Below are 16,267 nucleotides of genomic sequence, written 5' to 3' on the forward strand. Positions count from 1 at the left end.
TGCTTACCATCATCTTTGTGGGGACTTCCACTCTTAGGAGAAGATTCCATCTTTAAACCACAGTATGTCGCGTTAATTAAATGTCAAGTATAATCTGTACCAGAACTCCTTAACTGGTGGCTCATGGCCCACTGGTGTGTCGTAAAGAGGTAGCCAGTATGCTAACATGTTGATCCATTCAGCCCTCTGGGACTCTGTAGCAGAGTCTGGTTACCTCTGGGCACAAATACCCTCATCTCTTTAATTCTGTATAAAAGGTTAGTACTCATGCTTCATGAGGCTTATATTTCCTAGCATTTCAAGCAGCATGCCTGGGGTATAGTCAGGTACGAATAATGTAGATAAAGATTTAGCAGTCTAAGAAAATAATTGGCAGACATGAATGAATTTTAATGTATTTGCAGAGCAATCTCATGGACAAGTAACTCAGAATAACATGTGACAGAATAAATCACCCACAGAATGTTTTTTAATCTCAGCTATCTTAATGAAATAGCAACTTTGCTTTTAGGTATCCCTGAGATTTGGGCATAATGGAGATTAATGATATATTTGGATTTCTTCTCAGGTGTCAAATAATGGGTTTTTGCAATTGAAAAATTATCAGGAATAATACTGATTTTTCTTTGGTCTCTCAGTGATTTACTAGCTTTCCCAATATGTTACCTTCAAATTCTACTATAACACAAATAAAATTCAAATATTTATTTTTAAAAACTGAGTGAAGTCATTAAAGGAAGTCAGCTGAAGTCTAATTTTTTTAAAAGTCATGGTCAGTTTTGACTTTTAAACCTTTGTTTTAATGAAATATTGCACTTAAACTGCTTAAATAATGTGCAGTTGTTAGAGAAAGTTTATACTTTACTTTTAATTCTTTTAATCTTCACCCAAAAGTACATTTCATTGGTTTTAGAGAGAGAGGGAGCAAGAGAGAAACACCCATACGGAAGAGAAGCAGGGATTGGCTGCATCTCGTTCACACCCAGACCCGGACTGGGGACTGAGGGTCAGGGACTGAACTCCCAATCTCATCTCGGCATGCGCCCTGACTGTGAATCAAACCGGCAACCTTTTGATTACAGGATGACACTCCAACCACCTAAGCCACACCGGCCAGGGCGAGAAAGTTCTGAGTTTTTGCTTTTATATAATTTCGGGTGCTTTGTGGTTCCAATGGCAATAGAAGTATTAACTAACTGTTAGTGGTGTAAACAACAGGGATACATTATTTCCTTATTACAAGTTTAGAGTAAAGTGGTGCCAAAATCATCAAAGAGCCTATTGCTTTCCATCTTGCAGCCCTGCATTCCTGAGCCTGTGGGCTTCCTGCCTCTGGCTGGCTCCCACATGGTCACAATATTGCTGCGGCAGCTGCTGGCGTTCTGCTCTCTTGCAAGTCCCACTAAGGCAGGATGTGTGGTTTCTTCCTGAGCATTTCTGCCATCAGAGGCGAAAGCCTTTCTTAGAAGTCTCTCCAGCAGGCTTCCCATTGCATCTCACAATGTTAATTTTTCTGAAAACTGATGGTATTTACCATTCATATTCTGAAATCATTAGAGGCAATGGTATTCAATTCGCCCTTGGAACTATTTTTTAAAGTGTGAACTCTTGATTTGGTTGATGTTTCGGAGATAGATTTTTATAAATACAAGCAATAATTAAGTACCTAACTTTAATAACAGTAGAGAAAAGAAGCATAGTGTACTGGTTGAAATCGCAAGCTTTCAATATAGGCATCCTTGAGTTTCATTTCTGTAATTATCACTAACTGGCTGTATATCCTTGGGAAATTTATGGAGCTTGATTCTTTTCTGAACTGCAAAAATGGGAATTAAATAAAATCTAACTTTGTGAGGATTAATTTGATTAATTGATATTTTAAACTGGTCTGTGCTCAATGGCAGCTATTCCTGGACTTTCACTAATGACTAAGGGAAGCTGAAGCAGACCTGGGGGATCATAGCTGTGGATTCAATCTCTGGCATCTAAATCCAGAGTCTGTGTTCTCTTTACTTGTGTCTTATTCCTTGTTATAACTTTGCTAGCATGTCGCAAACACAGACATAGGGTAAATATTTATAGTTCCATTAATTGGCTGGCTCCTTGATTATAGAGAAATATAAAAATACCATAAATATCACAAAAATAAGATTCCTAGATTTTGTGTATTTTTTAATCAACCTTTAAAAAAATCCATGATATTAATCCTGCTATGAGATTGTACTTAAAGTGTGTATGTGTGTGTATGTCACTGGATCTTTCAAAAGACAACTTTTGAAATTGTAAAACGATATGCTTTTCTCAAACTATAAGTAAAATTTCCATGAAAAATTAATTTGGGGATCAAACATTATTCTGTATAATATTTAAAAGAGACTTTATACAACAGTGTTTTGTAGTTCTGAGAATAGAATCCAGCTTTGCAAGTGACTTCTCAACTTACCCCATGTGTTTGAGAGTTGGCTCACTTCTATTTCAGGTGCATGGGCTGGCGCATGAAAGTTCTTAGGCAGACATCAAAGCACATTTGTTCCTCTCCTTACCCCAGAAGAAGAGGGAATAGATAAGCATGAAATTGTCTTGGGGAGGCAGAATTAAGGTGGGAGAGAATGAGTGTTAAAATTAGCTAAACATCTACATGTCCTGTGCATCATGCTTCGCGCACAAATACACATATTTATTGTTATTTTTATTGTTCATGGAAGATAATCTATGTATTTAGTAGGACGCAAATAGTTTCTTAGAATTTCTATAACAAACTATCACAAACTGGGTGGCTTCCAACAAAAGAAATCGATTTTCTCACAGCTCTAGAAGACAGTAGTCCAAAATCAGGGTGTGAGAAGGGTTGGGTCCATCTACAGGCTCCTAAAGCAAATCTTCCTCCGTTTCTGGTGGCTTTTGGCAGTTCTTGGTGTTCCTTCGCCGTGGATCCATTTCTCTATCTCTGCCCTCATCGTCAGAATTCCTCCTCCTTTGTGTTTGTCTTCTCTCTCATTATAGGGGCGTTTGTAACTTATCTAGAGCCCACGGCTTAACCCAGGCTGATCTCATCTCAAGATATTTATCTTTTAAAGATTATGTACATATGCACATTTTAGGTGGACGTATCTTCTGGGGAGTCACCATTCGATCGTCTATAGACTTAAAAAATGTGTTAACATCAGTTCGGAATTTCTTAGCAAGCTATATCTAAAATACAAAATAATGAAGGAATACAATAAGTGAATGCTTTAATATGATCGAGAGTGACTTGGATCACTCATTAAGAGGGCAAGTTTCTGAGCCATTTCCCAGGGATGTGATTGCATAGCCATACGGCCAGGTGTGTGCAGGTTCGGGAAACGCATGGAACTTTCCGATGCAAATAAGCCTTGCATGCATTTTAGGAAATGAAATACACTCATAGCAGACTAATTTTACCAGAGTAAAATAAAATATTTACCTAACATTTTTCTTTAGTGAAAGGGAAAACACATAATACACCCATATGACATTATGATATTTTAATACAAATTTGTTAGGGATTTAAGAGGTTTTTCATTTTGAAAACTAATTAGTCAACCAAAAACATTAAGTGAGTATTCTTCAAGGTAAACAGCTCTGAGAGATTATACTACAAAATTAATTAAAGTATTGTCCTTCCAATTCCTAGCTAGCAAAAATAAATCTTGAAAGCATTTAGCAGTAATTGGGAAATAAGAGGCAAATACGTTAGCGAGCAGAATTCGGGACTGTGAGTGCTTTCGCAGTCTCCCCTGGCTGCTGTCCTGGCTCTTTTGTTTCAGCTGCTGTGTAAAGACCTATCTCAGGGCCAGCCCTGACCTCTGTGCACACTCGTCCATCTTTACAGACTGGGAGAAACCAGATCATCCGAGTTAAAGTCACTCAAAGGCACCTTGGAGGGGTCTTAATTCGATCAGAATAGTTCAAGCTGGAGGGTGTGTGGCTCTGTGTGGGGTGATGTGTTGTAAACACACAAAAAAGCATCTTTCGTTTAGACAGTCTTCACCCTCTGGATATTTCTGAGCCGTCCATGTTGCTAATTTAAAACGAGATTATAGATGCCGGCTAGCTCCTTGCTTCTCAAAGAGTGAGCTGTGGACAGCAGCTTGGCCATGGCTTGGGAACTCACTACAGAAGCAGAACGTCAGGCCTCCTCACCTACAACGTCTGAATCAGACTCTGTATTTCAACAAACTTCTCCAAAGGATTCCTGGGCTCATTAAAGTTTGAGAAGCTCAACAAACTCATGCAATGCTTCAACAGATCAGCGGGCGCTTTTAACTGTAGGAGACAATTCTTGTAACGGTTCCTAAGGTAACCATTCCCATGTGATTTCTGGAACTCAAACTATTGAAGTGCTGTTGAGATACTTTCTGCAGTGGCTCTACTGATCTTGCCTTAAGAAATCTTTACACTTTGAGGTAAAAATTATGTTTTATGGGGCACAAAACATACACCAGAATTCCAGAACTATTTGAAATATCAATATATTGTCCATAGCGGTGTGCAATTCTGTTCCTAGCAAGATAAGCCCTGAGATGTATGTCCCGTTGCTAGGGGGAAAAACAGAGCTTTTATTGAATAATGGAATGTGGCTGCAGTGTCTTACTGTGGGATAGAGATGGATACTGTCTCAGAATTTTCCAAATATTTTGTCTTTAATATTGTGTCGGTTTGTTAAAGTCAGTAGATCCTGACAGGCCACCAGTACTTATCTTAAAATGATTTTTACATAAAAAATCACGTACAATATTTGATTTCTTCTTTAATGTAAGGTACGTACATTACATTTTATAACATGTAAAATACATGCTGTATGCCCTATTAAAAATTAATATGAGGAAAAGCTGAGGCAGAATAGGAAGAAAGTTGAGCAACAGACCCAGGAACAGATAAAAATTTATGGTATAAAAGCATCGTTTCAAATTAGTGGGGAAAGATATTTTGTTCAGTAAATGTTATTAGGCCACCAGGCTAAATAGTAATGAAAAACTAGATTTTTATATCTCACTTTATACATCAAGGTAGTTTCTAGATCAGCATTTATAATACTGTTTTTATTGTAGCCTTCAAGTAGCCTTTTTAGATATGTGTGTTGCTCCTAATTCATTCCCCCATCCTGAAATTTTGCTAAGGCAGAGAAACTGTGAATCTAGTTATGTACTCCACCCCTTTGGAAGGTCATGAACGATTTTAATATCTAACCATTCCTGCCCCTCTCCTCACAGCAAACAACTTTGCCCCATCAGGAGTCATATGGACCTTGATGAGAATGCATGCTCAAAAAATTTCGAAAGAGTATAAAGTTTTAAATGTAACAGAATAATGAAAGAATAAAATAAGAATTTAAGTGAATGTTTATAATTTTAGGTGATTAAGTACCTTCAAAGGAAAAATTTAAAAAAGGCAAAATGTAAACAAGAAATATTGTTCTATTAAACTGAATATTTCAAAAACCTACCAAACTATTAAAAAATCATCATACAATTTGAAATTGTGTTTGTCTATGTACATCTTAACAAATGACACTGGAAAGTTAACAGTTTTCATTGAGGTTACTAATGAACTTTAATATTTCATTTACACACTTTCTTTAGTGGGCATGGCTATCATAATCAAGATATTTAACACTTATGGCTTTTTGATGGAATACCTGTGACTGTCTGATTTAATCCACTCATCTATCTCACCAGGATCTTGCTATAGTTTCCACTGGATATTTGAGAATATAGGCTTTAGAGCAGTTACCCAGCTCTAACATTTGCAGTTAGGAAGTGTTAGAGCTTCCATTTGAACTTGGGCATCTCTGACTTTAAAGTGTTTGGAAATCCTGTAGTATATGATTTTTCTCTAAGTTGCCCCTTAAATCTTAGACCCTCATCCATGATCTCCAAACCCTTCCCTCCCAGCTGGGGAACCCTGGCTCACCTGGAATTCACATTTAGAGTCAAGTTCCTTAGCCACATAAAGTCTTAATTAGAAAAGCATATAATTCTCCAATTAGCTTCTATGACATGTAAAGGCAATAACCTAAGAAAACGTATATATCGCCTCAGTAGCTAAACTTCATTTTCATAATTGATTCCTCTCTGATCTTGTCTCCCTTGTTTGTGTGATGACTAAGTCTATGCAAAAGGTCCCCAAATCTCATTGTACTTAGTTTTCTTTCATTATCTGCTCTTTGTGCTGCTCACAACCAACCATTTTACAAAACATCAGTGGTCCTTCTTGGATAGTAAGAGTTTATTTTATATCCTGAGTCAAAATCAACTTTGAATTAATGATTGGTATACAAATATAACTAATGTTTTGATTTGAATTTTGTTAATTCCTGGAATTGACTCAAATAGGAAAATACTTTAGAACCTTTGCTGAGGAATGGGGAGGAGGTAACGACTGGTCATTAAAAGACAATGCTCAGCATTCTTTTTGTTTTCCTCCTCATTGTCAACTTTTTACTTGGGCAAGTAAGGCTGTTGAAAGCTAACAAACAAAACAATTATAAAAAAATTTATATGTAAAAAATGTTCCTATACTATAAAGTAGGATCAAATAATCTTGGATCAAAGGATAATTCTTTCCAAGAAAAATTCTTTCAATGAAAAGTTTTTTACAACCTTATTCCAACAGAACAGAAACTTTACTTTCTAATGTTACTGTGCAATATAAGGTAAAAGTATTTATTTCAATTCTTGTAGTATGCTTGTTTCTTTCATCCATTTGTCAATCTGGGGATCTACATTCACTCCCAAATTTTTGCTTTTACTACAGTCATTGCCAAAAGCCCAGGGTTATCAAGGTTTATCAGAGAACATTAAAGCAACCATCAACACAACTCCACTCAGTTCAGAAAGTTCTGGCAGTACTGAGAGAGGCTGAGGCACAGTGGTACGTCCCTCTTACTTCTGAGATTCTCCCTAATCTCCCTGATGTTTGGGGAGGAAAGTGGGTGTTGGAGAACCAAGTCAACTAGAAAGAAGTGGGCCAAGTTTATCTAATTTAGGATCAAAGATGCCCAACTGGGTTTGTGGTTTGCAAGGCGGGGCTGTCAAAAAAAAGTTCATCGAATAAAGCGGTAGACCCTTAGACAGGTTCTTGTCATTGACTCAGTGGAAATCAGTGGTGCAAGCCCATTGGTGGGGGTGGTTCATCTATTTCAGATAGCTACTTTTTTAAGTGTTTAATTATTATGCATGTATACAAGGAACTTACCAAATACAGAACTGATCATTTCTTGTCAGGAAAATTTAGGGAAGATGACTACTGTGAAGATGTTTTTTATGGTTATCTTGTATCATGCATGCTAAAATAATGAAGTGAGTATCTTTAGAGCTATTCAGTTTCACTTAAAAATATACTTAATGAGTCACCATCATACAAAATGCCATTTAAGAGGTTAAATTGTAGCTGTATATTCCATATAGAGTTGACAGTCTTTAGGCTCAAATACTTGAAGATGTAAAATTATATATTGATTTTTTTCTAGTAGCAGTATCAGATTAATTTCCTAATTATATATTATAAATTAAAGTAAATTTATAGTGGAACAGATAATCTCCTAAATAGGTAAATGTGGAGAGATGAAGTCAAAATGGGCTCTAATGAGAAAGTAAATGTTCCAATAAAAATGAGAACTCAGCTTTCCTCAAAATGCTATCATGCGTGGGCTTGTGTGTGTGTGTGTCTATACCAGTGTCTTTCTCTACTTTGTCACTATATTCTGCCACTTTTTCATCTCTGGAAAATAGATAAGGGTAGAAAACTGATGAATATTGTCTCAAAAATTACAAGAAAAAGGACACTACTTGCAAGGATAAATACTGGCCTTATTCTTATTTTAAGCTTTGGGAATTTAATAAGTCTGTATGCATTTTTAATACAGTCAGAGCTAAATCTAATTTGTAATTTTGTTTTCTGGGACTCATTTGAACCTCAGTAGCTCAGGAATGCAATATTGGAAATAAGGAGATTTGGTTTCTAGCCTACCTTGAGCTGTGTGACTTTAGATAAGCCACTTAAATTCTCTGGTCTTTAGTTCCTTAGCTCTAACTACTTCATAATTCTAACAGTACATGAGGTAGAAACAGATCAGAGGCAGATGCCACAGGCAATGGCCAGCATGAGAATTGGGTGACAGACTAAAGAAAGCGCAGGAGACTTGTATGGTTTTCTGGAGTGTGAGTCTGTAGGGTCAGCAATAGGGCCAGCAAGGGACCTGTAATTCAGCCAATTGATGTTAAAGTCTCTTCAGGCAAGAAGGAAGAATGAATGCACAATAAGAAAACAGGGTCAGTTTTTCTATCAGAAATCAGGCCAAAAATATTAGAAAACTGTAGAGATGCTGCAGCAAGAGGAAGGATGCCATATGTGCATGCCTTGTATGTGCCAGGCACTGATTTTAATTTTGCCTCTCAGCTGCCATGAAAGTAAAAGGATTTCCCCCAATACATAAATAATCTGAGCCATGAAGGTGCAGTAATTTGTCCAATATCACATTATTTGGGACTTGGACTCAGTTCATCTTCTATAACTACTACTGTTGAGTTACAGGAGTGATTGCCAAACCTAGTCGGGCATTCGATTTCCCAGGGTGCTGTTTAAAAATACAGATTACTGGAGGCATTGTCCTAGACTACTGGAATCAAAACTCTTGGCACGAGGCCATCGAATTGATTTTGCTAGAGAGTTCTCTCAAATCTTTACGGCTGGCCTGGGCAGAGAAATATGGTGGCCTGAAGGCCGTGCAGAAGCAGAAGAGGACTGAGGGATAGCAGCCGCATACACTGCAGTCGGTAACATTTGATGACCAAAGCAATTTTCCACCCAACTTCTGAAGTTTTACTTTCTGTGAATAACCTAATTCTGTCCATCTCAAGCCCCCCAAGCCTTCCTCTTCCACCCACTCTGATGCGTTGAATTTGTTGTTGAGGGTTCAGATACCAAACAGTTTTAAAAAATCTGTTTCATTTTCTTTCTGGGAAGAAAACCTCTTAAATTACAGTATAAAATGTTCAAGTTTCTAAATATAATCACGTTTATTGAAATAAGTGGAATAGAAATCCCACATGAGTCAGATTGCGTTTGTTCTGTGAGTTTGAAGCTTATTGCTAATTGACACTTTGAAAAGTCTTAGTATTGCTTCAGTAAAGATAGGGTGCATTGGAAATGCATTTGAAAAGAGCTATTTGCAACTGGAACACAAGCATGTTGAGAATAACAGACCTATACTAGAAAATACCCTTTCACTAACAGAGAATCTTTTTTCCAAAGTATGCATATTAAATCTCTACATACCCACTGGCAGAAAGTTCTATCGACCAGCTGTATGACGCGTAATTCCATATCTTACAGCTTTTTTTGTTCCTCTCTATATGTTAAATAGTCATTTCTTAAAAAGATTTTTTAGTTTGGATGAAACAGAAAGTGTATGAGGCCAATTTGGTGGCTACAAAATGAGAAAGCAGTGAGATTTTCCATTACTAATATTTTGAGTAATGGGGCTATTTTCTTTAAGAGTTATGCTTATAAGTGGCTGTACATTTGGGAAACCATTTGTATACTGTATCTATTATGGTTTTCATGCTTTCTAGTTGCCACTTTACTTCCAGTGCCAAAACAAGTTCTAAAAGAATAAAGGGAATGCCAAATAATTGAAGCAATATGAAATAGGATTATTTAAATGTCACCAATCTAATAATTTAGGCCAAATGTATTTAGTATAAAAACTGATAATGTAAAAATATCAATCAAGGGGTAAATACAAACGTCCTGAATTTTGTCAGTCAACAATATAGGCAAACTCTGAGGCTAAACTTTGTAAGGAAAGGAAAAATAAAAGAAACATAGAGGACTAAAACCACTTAAATAAGCAAATAAGCAAATTGGGGGGAAAACACACTCATTGTATCAGTCAAGTTCTCAGCAGGGAACAATACTGAGTGTTGGGATTTGGGGGGAAAAAAGGACAAAAAAACCCCCCAAACTTTCCTGTTTACAAAGGTGTGTGTCAGATGAAAGGAACCACAGGGGATGATAAGGCACCTGGATTTCACAGCTTCAGGAACACATCAGCCTCTGGGTGCAAGGGAAAACGATGTGTTGCCAGCGTCTGCTGGGAACTAGGGCAGAGGAGAGGGACCCCTTCTGCCAGAAACTGTTGACACGAAGCACACAACCGCACCACACTATCACCAAGCAGAGAGGAAGCAGACCATTTCCTGTCTCTGACTCCCGCTGAGCAAAGGCAAGTGGAAGCCTTTGTAAAGAAAGTGCTCAATGCCTTGAGTTTACCTGTTACTCCCAATGTCACTTTGCAGATTTATAGTTGATTGCTTGCCGTTTTCAGCCTGTGGGCCATGTACAATTTTTCTTTCTTTTGCATGTGAAAAGATGTGCCCTACACGTTTCCCTCCTTTTCTTGCATCGAAATTTTTATAGATTCTGTATTCAACCTCCCTTCTGGTTTCTTACTCATATTGCGTGGGGACTCTGCTGCTCACTCCTGTTGTTTTCCCTGAAATAGTGAGTAGAATCTTGGTTCTTCTCATCTCCCTTGGCAGCCTATGGATTCTCCCGCCGTAAGTTGACAGAAAGCTGGATGATGCGGGCTTCCTTTTAGACACAGCTGTCTCGGGAGGGTTGTGGAAGTAGTTGGATCCTTGGGCAATTAAACTTGAGAAATATGGCTCACTTTCTCTATACGGTTGTGGAAATAATGCCAGTAGATCAGAGCTCAGCTAGCTAAGGCTATGCTGCCTGAGTAGAGAGAACTATTTGAATTATTGTCTTTCTACCACTACTTTAGCATCACAGGCTTGTCCACTTTTGAAAGAAATCCCCTTGGAGAAAAGCCCCAGGGCTGCGGACGTTGTGTTCTGTGATCTGTGAATACAGTCTTCTACCTTCCCAGGCTCTTGTTGCATCTCACTGCAATCAACTCCTCACATGCTGTTCCCTGTCAGTGTGCCTCTCTTCCTCCATGTGCTATGTCAGAAACCACCGGAATATGTGTCCCCCTACACTCCTTACTGTGTGATAAGCTCCTTTATTACTATGAACTAGTTCAAAAAGAAAAAGGCACTGGTAGGGCTGTGAGCTTCCACTTCCATGTGCTCATTACTACAGACTCCTAAAGGCCTGCGATTTAATTCTACAACATCATCCGTATACGCACTGTGTGTTTACCACCCCAAGTCTCCGTACCTAAAACCCACATAATTACATTAACTAGTTCAATAAATGAGTTCAATAAAAATAAATTTAAAATAAATAAATGCACTCCATAAAAAAAAACAAAACTTGATTTCAGGTTGGATATGTAGCCCTAAAATGGGCATTCTCTGTCTTTTCCATGAACTCCTGACACCTCTAACTCCTATAATACCATATTGGATGCTAGGTGATGTGGGCTACAATGTGTCCACTCTTCACAAAGTCTTTGACACTTGTTTCAAAAGGTGGAGCCTAATTCCCCGGGACGTAATGACTTGTTTCTAATAAATAGAACAAGGTTGCTATTATAGTGTGATTTCATGAAAGACATTGTGGCTTTTGGCTTTCTCTCTCATCCTGGGGGAGGCCAGATGCCTTGCTGTGAGAATGCTCAAGCATGGAGAGACCCAGGTAGCATGTGACTGACGCCTTCTGCCACAGCAACAAGGACCTGAGGCCTTCTGCCAACAGCCATGTGAGTGAGCCTTTTGCAAGGAGATACCCCAGTCTAGTCACACATTAGTGACAGTGCCCCTGGCCAAAGTCATTAGCTATAATCTCATGAGAGACCCTGAGCCAGAACCACTTAGCTAAACTACTCCCAAATTCTTGATCCACGAAAGTTACGAGGTAATAAAGTTTGTTGTTTTAAACTAAAAATGTTGCTCTAATTTCTTATGCAATACTGTTTATGTTCCCCCTCCCCCACCCCATAATTTACTACTCCTTTTATCATTTCCCCACCCTCTCTGAGAAGAGAGTTGTTGCTAATTTCCCAGGATCTTCCTGTAAACAAACTGGTTCAAATTTCACCATGTTCTTCCAAGTTAATAGTATGAATCTAACAGTTCCTACACTGCAGGATGGTGAAATTTTCTTCTCTAATCTTCCTTCCCTATTTTCATTTGATTTGATTCTAGAAAGAAAAGTATATAGTGTAGCCTTTCCTGTGGTTTTGAGTCGTGTTTATAACCTAGGCTAATACTTTATATCTACTTTTATAATTTTCTAAATTAATAAGTTATTAATGAATTCATATTTTAAAGTCTTACTCTTGAAAACAATGAAACCAAAAAGGTTCCATATTTCCTGTTGTAGTTATTTTTCAGTCTTGGGAAGGTGTATGGCAACTACCACTTACTGTCTTGTCTGTGATTCAACTGTAGACCTGTTTAAGTTGCACCAGAGATCAAGGTCTTCTTCTTCTGCTCTAGGTGACTTTTCGGCCTGGGAGGTCCTCTCAGCTGAACACTTTCTCTTTCAAAACTCAGTTCAAGTGTCATCTTCCTTATCTATTTATCTTGTCATCCTGTACCCCCTTATTATTTTGGGCCTCAGCCTCACCCATGCATGGTGTTATGAAACTGCCTAAACATTTTACTTTATTTACTCAAGTATCTTTCCCTCTCATCAGTTCTATGCAGCAGGGGATCACGTCTCACCCCACTGTTCTGCCTCAACTCTCTCCTCTCTCACTTGACTCACATTAAGTACTTACTGGCCCTTTGTCCATTTTACTGGTGCACCCTTGTATTCTGACTTCTTACGCTCTTATGATTTAGAGTTTGCATCATTATATTCTTCTGTAATTTTATTCTTATTCTGCAAGAGCTTTGGAATTAGTCTTAGAATCCTTTCAAGGTCCTTCTTGGGAGATAATTTTGTGTCACCAGAGATATTTCAATTAATGCATTTTAGCATAATTAATCTAAATACTTAAGGTTTACATTTTAAAACTTTTCAGTGGAAAATGTATAAAATAAATAAATTAAAATAGAAAATATGAGTACAAATAGTTGATTTTTCTTGAGGGAAATTTTTAGGAGTCTTACCTAGTCTTAGGAACTTTTACTTAGCCTCCCTACATGAGATCTAACACGGGTATGATTCTGGCTTTTCTCTTACCTCAGTTTCCCCTCTCCAACTTTATGGTTCCCCCTCTAACCCCTTCCTACTCCCTGCCATGCACACAATCATTGTTGTTCTGAGAGTGAGAAGCTTGTGAAGTTCCTTATTACTCTGTCTACATTAGTTTATTATATATGTGTACATGTGTTCAGTTTTTACTGTTTAGTGTTCTTTGTACTCTGAAAAACTTAGAGATTTTTAGAGAAAGTAAGGTGTAGATATGTAACTAGAGTGAAAAAAATACAATGTCACCATGGCCCCATTGTTATTAACTCTGTGAACTTGGATTTTTACTGTGGGTTCTGGACTTCGTGTTCGTGCTTTGACCGACTTTGTACCAGGACTGAATGCTGTCTCTCTTTCACCTCAGACCCTGGCTCTTGTCTTAATGTGGTCTCCTTACCTTTCCTTATAATGGCTGGTACTGGTTGGCTGGTCTCTTCTCCGGCTGTAGCTATTGCTTGTGTCATAACTAATTTCTGAGAAGGATGTGTATTCACTGACATATTTTATAATTGCATATTTATTTGCAACATAAATCAGCTTGCAGTTAAAATGTTTATAATTTCACTCCTGCAGTTTGCGAGGCCATTCTGCTCTCAAAATGATTAAATTATTTTTTAAAAGATTGTATTTATTTATTTTTAGAGAGAGGCAAAGGGAGGGAGAAAGCGAGGGAGAGAAACATCATGTGAGAGAGATACCTCAATCTGTTGCCTCTCCCATGTCCCCAGCTGCGGACCTGGCCCACAATCCAAGCATGTTTCCTGGCTGGGAATCAAGAAGCACCCTTTCGGTTTGCAGGCTGGGACCCAGTCCACTGTGCCACACTGGCCAGGGCTGATTAAATTATTAACGCAGAATTTTGACAATTAACACTCATTGGGACAACCTCTCAATTCTAACTTAACCTGAAGGAAATTGAAACTTTTTACCCCCCCCCCCACACACATACATACACACACTTTCCAACAGACATACATGAGGACTAGTTATATTATACTATTACTGAGAAGAATAAGAAAATTTCAGAAATACACATAAACATTTTCTTGAAGGCATTAGAGAGCTAGCTTGTGAGTACATAATTATAGGGTCACAGTTCAACAGGAAGATGCAAACCAGAATGGTAAGCTTGGCTTAGGGACACTTTCTCCTTTGCATTTCCAGATTCTGGAAGAGGCCACTGTGAGGCTAAGATACTTTGCAGCAATTTTGACAAATTCACATGGCTAGGGGAACAAAACTTGGAGGTTAGCACTTGCCAAGGCAGGGATTTGGACTCCACAGGTCTATACTCTAGAATTAAAGTTTACCGTAGAAGAAAACTATCGCAGGTGTAGAAGCCAAGCATAGATACTCTCAAGATGCGCTTCCTAATATTCCTAGCAAACTTCAAAAATCAAAATAAAATATTCTCTGGAAAAAGTTAACATTATCTGAGGCTTCAAATGGCCTCTTTAACTCTCCGTATACAACACGTGGCCCTCAGAGAACAAACACACACAAAACTCAGGCGTATGAGAAGACAGGAAACCATGATGGAAAACCAAGGGAACAGATTCACAGAGCTTTCAGATAGTGGAAATGTCACACATAAACTTAAAAAGATAGTGTCATAATTTCAGGAAAAGGAAAGACAAAATTTGTAGTTTTAGCAGAGACATAAAAAAGCAACAAATGGGAATTCTGGAAACTAAAAACAACTTCAGTTTAAAATAACTGAAGTTAAAAATTGATGGATGAGTTTAATAGCAGACTAGAGGAAGTTGAAGACAAGATTTGTAAATTGGAATATAGGTCAAAACAAAATATTCAGAGAATAAAAAGGATGGAAAATATATAAGAATGACGAGAAAATGTAACATTTCTATAGGAATCTCAACATGAGAGAGCACAGAGAAGGGCAGACCCAGTATGTGAAGAGATAAAGTTTAAGAAGCTTTGACAATGGATGAAAGACAGATCACAAATATACTCTAAATAGAATAAATATAGACAAAACATTACTTAGAATGTCACAATAAAACCAGTGAAAGCCAAAGACAAAGAAAAAAACCTTAAAAGCAACCCAGGGAAAATCACTTAGAAATTTAAGGGAGCACTGATAAGACCAGGAGTTAGTCAGCCATCAACAGAATGAAATAAAAACTGGTAGACACTGAAATGCTATCATCAAAGTTCTAAGTGAAAATAACTCTAAACCTAGAATTCCAAACATTAAATATAGTCATATTTTTCAAATTAAGAGAAATTGTCATTAGCCTACATACACTGAAAGTAGGTCTCTTCTTTAGGCAGAAAGAAAAAGATCACTTATGCAAACTAAGAAATGCAGGGGCCAAGCTAAGAATGAGGAGCCATAAACCCCCAAATATATGGGTGTATTTAAAGGAGTGCTCTGCAGAAGAGAGTGAACATAGAAGGCTTGAGGCCGCTCTCTTCAGAAGTCTGCTTACAGATCAGCCCCTGGGATCTTGACTGGTAAACAGTTCCCTACCCTGATGTAAAACTTCCCATAAATTATAAGGTGGCTCACTGTTCCTAGACTATTTATAAAATAATGTGGTTTATGCTGAACATCTGATTTCCTTGTGGGAGGCTAGAGTTTTGGCACATGTTGAGCAGAAGATACTTATATGACCAGCCACCGATAAACAAACACACACACAAAAACCCCCAGATCCCACAAAAAAACTTTGCACACTAAGTCTCTAGGCAGTTTCCCTGAGCACAAAGAACAAACACACGTTGCATTTTCATTGTTGGGGCAAGAACACAAACACACTCTCTGTGATGTCTCATGGCGGGGGGAGAGCATAAGGATGCATGCACATGATTTCCTTCATCCTTGCTTCATATTCATTGTAATCCAGCTGCACATACTTACTACACAGGTGTAATAAGTGTTCACTGTGAGGACAACTGCACGCTAAGTCCTGTGCGTCCTACTGAATCTCTGAATGTGAGGGCAATCTTGGGGATTTTGAACGTGAATACCAATTGTGGAAACAAATGCCCTGCAGGCTTAAAACACATATAGCATTAAAATATACAATAGTAGCAAATAAGAAAAACATCAAATGACATTTATGCATACTAAGGCCCTTTAACTATCCAGAAAAAGGCAAAGGTTATAATT

The 16,267-nt window shown here is 37.9% G+C and overlaps 1 protein-coding gene across 2 annotated transcripts in view; it reads left to right on the forward strand.

Annotated features, from left to right (window-relative positions):
* The window catches only part of GPC5 (glypican 5), a 1,144,217-nt gene that overhangs the window by 105,978 nt on the left and 1,021,972 nt on the right, over positions 1–16,267 (forward strand). The gene's annotated exons all lie outside the window — the stretch shown is intronic.

This window comes from Desmodus rotundus, chromosome 13, assembly GCF_022682495.2.
Source record: "Desmodus rotundus isolate HL8 chromosome 13, HLdesRot8A.1, whole genome shotgun sequence".
NCBI lineage: Eukaryota > Metazoa > Chordata > Mammalia > Chiroptera > Phyllostomidae > Desmodus > Desmodus rotundus.